Consider the following 6000-nt stretch of genomic DNA (forward strand, 5'->3'; position numbering starts at 1 on the left):
CTAATTGCCCTTCCCCTCCAAAAAGGCAGCCGCTGAGAATTTTGGACTCGCCGTTAAGTCCAAAAGCACCCCTGGAAGGCGGACGACCCCAGACGCAGGCGAGGATCATGAGAAGTCCCACCCGCCAGAGAATGGGGTCCAGGTGGGATGGTCGGTCCAGGATCACTCACCCCCGGATCCCGCCTCCTCGCCTTGCCCATACGCGGGCGTTAAACTCTTGCCTTTCTTCTTCCACACTTGTGCCACTTTTGCGGTCCCGCAAGTTCCTTGCTAGCTCCCTCCCCGGTGCAGGGGGCTACGCCTGCACCCCAAATGCTGCCAGACCATGCCCTTCTCTTAGGCAGCCATCTGCGATCTCTAAGAACCTGCAGGGAGCAGGAATATGGCCGGGACATCCTGCATTCTAGTTTCCTCTGAGTCTTGCACTCAGAGGTTACCCAACATTAGGAGAGGGCGAGCACCGGGCAAACGCTGTGCCATGGCGGGTCTAGGTATCCTAGAGGTGGTGGGGAGACGTTTACTTACGAGTCTGCAGGAGCCACTTCCTGAAGCCGGAGGTTGGGACTGCGGAGCAGAGTTGCCAGAGCAGATATTTAGGGCTGGTCTCAACAGAGGGTGGGGCTTCCTCCAGGGCAGAGAGAGAGAGAGAGTGAGAGAGAGAGAGAGAGAGAGAGAGAGAGAGAGAAAGAGAGAGAGAGAGAGAGAGAGAGAGAGAGAGAGAGAGAGAGAGGGAAGGAGGGAGGGAGGGAGGGAGGGAGGGAGGGAGGGAGAGAGAGCGCGCGAGTGAGCGAGCAAGCGAGAGAGAGTGTGTGTGTGTGCCTGTGTGTCTGTGTGTGTGTGCGCGCGTGCGCGTGTGCGTGTCTGTGTGTGTGTAGGGGGTTCTTGCAACATTAAAAGCCTCCATTGGAGCCCTACCCGTGTAGCACTGTATTTGCATCAGTGTCTTAAACCCACTGCAAGAGGCTGCCTGGGAACCAGCCGTTCCCCAGCCTCCCAGGCAGGGATGAGGAGTACAAAGGCGGGTCCCCTAGCTGCCTGAGCCAGAGAGTTCCTTCTCAGCCTTGCAGCTTTCAGTTCAGTTCAGTCCAGTCGTTCAGTTTCTCAGTCGTGTCCTACTCTTTGCGACCCCATGGACTGCAGCACACCAGGCCTTCCTGTCCATCACCAACTCCAGGAGTTTGCTCAAATTCACCACCATTGAGTTGGTGATGCCATCCAACCATCTCATCCTCTGTCTTCCCATTCTACTCCTGCCTTCTATCTTTCCCAGCATCAGGGTCTTTTCAAGTAAGTCAGTTCTTCGCATTAGGTGGCCAAAATATTGGAATTTCAGCTTCAGCACCAGTCCTTCCAATGAATATTCAGAACTGATTTCCTTTAGGATGGACTGATTGGATCCCTATGCAGTCCAAGGGACTCTCAAGAGTCTTCTCCAATACAACAGTTTAAAAGCATCAATTCTTCGGGGCTCAGTTTTCTTTACAATCTAACTCTCCCATCCATACATGACTATTGGAAAAATCATAGCCTTAACTAGACGGACCTTTGTTGGCAAAGTAACGTCTCTACTTTTTAATATGCTGTCTAGGTTGGTCATAACTTTCTTTCCAAGAGGTAAGCGTCTTTTAATGTCATGGCTGCAATCACCATCTGCAGTGATTTTGGAGCCCCCCAAAATGAAGTCTGCCACAGTTTCCACTGTTTCCCCATCTATTTGCCATGAAGTGATGGGACCAGATGCCATGATCTTAGTTTTCTGAATGTTGTGTTAAGTCAACTTTTTCACTCTCCTCTTTGACTTTCATCAAGAGGATCTTCAGTTCTTCTTCGATTTCTGCCATAAGGGTGGTGTCATCTGCATATCTGAGGTTACTGATAATTTTCCCAGCAGTCTTGATTCCAGCTTGTGCTTCAACCAGCCCAGCATTTCGCATGACGTACTCTGCATAGAAGTTAAATAAGCACGATGACAATATACAGCTTTGACACACTCGTTTCCCATTTGGAACAGGTCTGTTTTTCAATGTCCAGTTCTAACTGTTGCTTTCTGACCTGAATATAGATTTCTCAAGAGGCAGGTCAGGTGGTCTGGTATTCCCATATCTTTCAGAATTTTTGAAAAGTTTCTTGTGATCCACACAATCAAAGGCTTTGACATAGTCAATAAAGCAGAAATCGATGTTTTTCTGGAACTCTCTTGCTTTTTCAATGACCCAATGGATGTTGGCAATTTGATGTCTGGTTCATTTGCCTTTGCTGAAACCAGCTTGAACATCTGGAAGTTTATGGTTCACATACTGTTGAAGCCTAGACTGGAGAATTTTGAGCGTTACTTTGCTAGCGTGTGAGATGAGTGCTATTGTGCGGTAGTTTGAGTATTCTTTGGCATTGCCTTTCTTTGGAATTGGAATGAAAACTGACCTTTTCCAGTCCTGTGGCCACAGCTGAGTTTTGCACATTTGCTGGCATATTGAGTGTAGCACTTTCACAGCATCATCTTTTAGGATTTAAAATAGCTCAACTGGAATTCCATCACCTCCACTAGCTTTGTTCATAGTGATGCTTCCTAAGGCCCACTTGACTTCGCATTTCAGGATATCTAGCTCTAGGTGAGTGGTCACACCATCGTGATTATCTGGGTCATGAAGATCTTTTTTGTACAGTTCTTCTGTGTATTCTTGCCACCTCTTCTTAATATCTTCTGCTTCTGTTAGGTCCATACCATATCTGTCTTTGAGCCTATCTTTGCATGAAATGTTTCCTTGCTATCTCTAATTTTCTTGAACAGATCTTTATCTTTCCCATTTTATTGTTTTCCTCTATTGCTTTGCACTGATCATTGAAGAAGACTTTCTTATCTCTCCTTGTTACTCTTTGGAACTCTGCATTCAAATGGGTATACCTTTCCTTTTCTCCTTTGCCTTTAGCTTCTCTTCTTTTCTCAGCTACTTGTAAGACCTCCTCAGACAGCCATTTTGCTTTTTTGCATTTCTTTTTCTTGGGGATGGTCTTGATCCCTGTCTCCTGTACAATGTCATGAACCTCCATCCATAGTTCTTCAGGCAGTCTATCAGATCTAATCCCTTGAATCTATTTTTCACTTCTACTGTATAATCATAAGGGATTTGAGTTAGGTCATACCTGAATGGTGTAGTGGTTTTCCCTACTTTCTTCAATGTAAGCCTGAATTTGGCAATAAGCAGTTCATAATCTGAGCCACAGTCAGCTCCCGGTCTTGTCTTTGCTGACTGTATAGAGCTTCTCCATCTTTGGCCGTAAAGAATACAATCAATCTGATTTTTGTATTGACCATCTGGTGATGTCCACGCATAGAGTCTTCTCTTGTGTTGTTGGAGGAGGGTGTTTGCTATGAACAGTGCGTTCTCTTGGCAAAATTCTGTTAGCCTTTGCCCTGCTTCATTCTGTATTCCAAGACCAAATTGTCCTGTTACTACAGGTATTTCTTGACTTCCTACTTTTGCATTCCAGTCCTCTATAAGGAAAAGAACATCTTTTTTGGGTGTTAGTTCTAGAAGGTCTTGTAGGTCTTCATAGGACCATTCAACTTCAGCTTCTTCAACATTACTGGTGGGGGCATAGCCTTGGCTGATGATTACACAAGGAGAAATAACCATTGCTGATGAACAAAGGCCTCAAGAAAGTCCCCACTGGTCCTCTGCTGATGGGTCTAACATGACAGACCAAGGAAGGAATCTATCATTCACAACAGTCACAAAAATGATAACACATGGGAATATTTATAAACCTACAAAAATGTGATAGATTATTATGAAGAAAGCTTTAAGACATCACTGAGGAGTATAAAAGAAGACTGAACATTTGGAAAGGTTACCATGCTCTTGCACTGGAAGATTCACTATCAGTAAAACGTTATTTCTGTAGATCAATTTCTACCACCCCTTTTAATAGAGGAGGGATTAAATTGTAGTACAATGGAAAAGATAGAGGAAAAAGTGTGTGATTGTGTGTGTCTGTGTGCATATAAAACCTCTGGAGAGATGAAATAAACTACTGATAATATGATTTATCCCCAGAAAAGAGCAATAGTGGAAGAATTTAGAAAACTGCTCAGGGAAAGACAGGCTGAGAAACGACCTGAGAAAAGCTTAGGCTTTCATCACAGGCTGATCTCTGGCACAGAGATGCCCTATTTTACCAATTCTGAGAAAAGGGAGGACCTGATGTCCAGAGCTGCCACACTACACTAGTCCCCTATTTATCCATGGTTTTGCTTTGTGCAGTTTGTTAATAACTGTCGACTTCAGCCCAAAGATATTAAATGGAAAATTTCAGAAATAAGCCCTTCATAAGTTTTCCAATTGCACACCATTCTGATTAGTGTGAGATTTTCTGTTGTATCCTGTGGGGGATCCCCAACCATTAATTAATACCTTCTACTGCCAACATTCACCCATCAGCATCATCATTGTTCAATGATCCAGGATCACTGAAAGCAGATGATCCTTCCTAATGCACAGTATCCAAAGGTTGAAGTGAAGTGAAGTCGCTCAGTTGTGTCCGACTCTTTGCAACCCCATAGACTGTAGCCTATCAGGCTCCTCCATCCATGGGATTTTCCAGGCAAGAGTGCTGGAGTGGATTGCCATTTCCTTCTCCAGGGGATCTTCTCGACCCAGGAATCGAACCCGGGTCTCCTGCATTGCAGGCAGACGCTTTACTGTCTGAGCCACCAGGGAAGCCCCCTGCTCCAAAAAAAAAAAAATATATGGAACGCTTCACGAATTTGCATGTCATCCTTGCACAGGGGCCATGCTAATCTTCTCTGTATCGTTCCAATTTTAGTATATGTGCTGCCGAAGCAAGGGTTAATAGTAGCCTAAATGCTTGTTCACACTGCCTACATCTTTTCCCTCATTTCATTACATAGGTATTTAACACTTCACATCATCATCATGCTAAGAAGAATGAGCACGTTATAAAAAGATATCTTGTGAGAAAAACCACACTCACAAGATTTTTACTACAGTATATATAATAACTCTGTTTTATCATTTTATTGTATCTAATTTATTTTTTAAGATATTTTTATTAATAGTTTTGCTGGGTCTACATTACTGCCCACAGGATTCTCCAGTTGTGGTGAGTAGGGGCTACCCTTCATCATGGTACACTATAGCTGCCTCTTGGGGCAAAAACAAGACCAAGCGTTAGTACCACCAGAGGACCCATTTCACTCGGTACCGAGCATGGACCATAGCCCAGTTGGCAGGTCGGTGTGGGAGGGTTACATATACTGAGGCAGGCAGATGCGGCCAGCCCCAAGTGCATCGTCTATCCAATACCCGGGCAGGTGTGGGCACCCGTACAGCCCATATACCCACGGTGCTATGAGGACAAGGATTATACTATAGGCCTCTTGATAACCCTACTCAAGACTAACTTTAGCACAGAGGGATGGGGGTTTCCACACTGCTGGCTCAGTACCGTCCCTTGTCTCTACACAAAAGAATGCAATTTCCCGTAATTCAGCCCATGCAAGCAGGAAAGCCTTTCCCACAGTCCGTGCTCTCCCTGGGGGCAAGGCATGTGCTGCCATTTCTTCACATCTTGTACAATCAGGCGCTTAGTCTCATTGCAGTCAGCCATCTTCTGATGTAACCGGAAGGTGCTTTGTTTCCGGGTCCAGTTAGTCCCAGTTGGAGGGTGAATGTGCCAGGGAAGCCCCAGGGCGGCCCCCATAGGGAGTTCGGTGCAGACCGAACATGCCGACACATTCTCTACCATCGCATAGGTGTGTGCTCAGTCTACAATCATATTGGTCATGACACACACAGAACTCATGTTGCAGAACCCGTGGGGCCAGAAGAGCCACCGGCCGCACGTGGGGTGCCTTTATCTTCCATGGCCAAGTCCATTCCACCGTCCGTCCCTGTGAAATCCTGGTCGGAGCCGGCAGCAAGATATTGCCTCAGGTTCCGTATCCAGGCCTTAACATAACGTCTGTTGTTACTTGCAACT

The 6000-nt window shown here is 45.7% G+C and overlaps 1 protein-coding gene and 1 non-coding gene across 2 annotated transcripts in view; both read right to left on the reverse strand.

Moving 5' to 3' along the window:
• Positions 1-585, reverse strand: part of PTGR1 (prostaglandin reductase 1) — a 31680-nt gene extending 31095 nt beyond the window's left edge. Inside the window, exon 1 of the mRNA XM_068974102.1 lies at positions 526-585. The gene's annotated coding sequence lies outside the window, so the exon portion shown is untranslated. The remainder of the gene's footprint in view (positions 1-525) is intronic.
• A 4156-nt stretch (positions 586-4741) lies between these two features.
• Positions 4742-4844, reverse strand: LOC138081599 (U6 spliceosomal RNA). Its single transcript, XR_011145047.1, has one exon. It is a non-coding gene; the product is annotated as a U6 spliceosomal RNA (small nuclear RNA).
• Positions 4845-6000: the final 1156 nt, after the last annotated feature.

The sequence above is a fragment of the Capricornis sumatraensis genome, chromosome 6, assembly GCF_032405125.1.
Source record: "Capricornis sumatraensis isolate serow.1 chromosome 6, serow.2, whole genome shotgun sequence".
Lineage (NCBI taxonomy): Eukaryota > Metazoa > Chordata > Mammalia > Artiodactyla > Bovidae > Capricornis > Capricornis sumatraensis.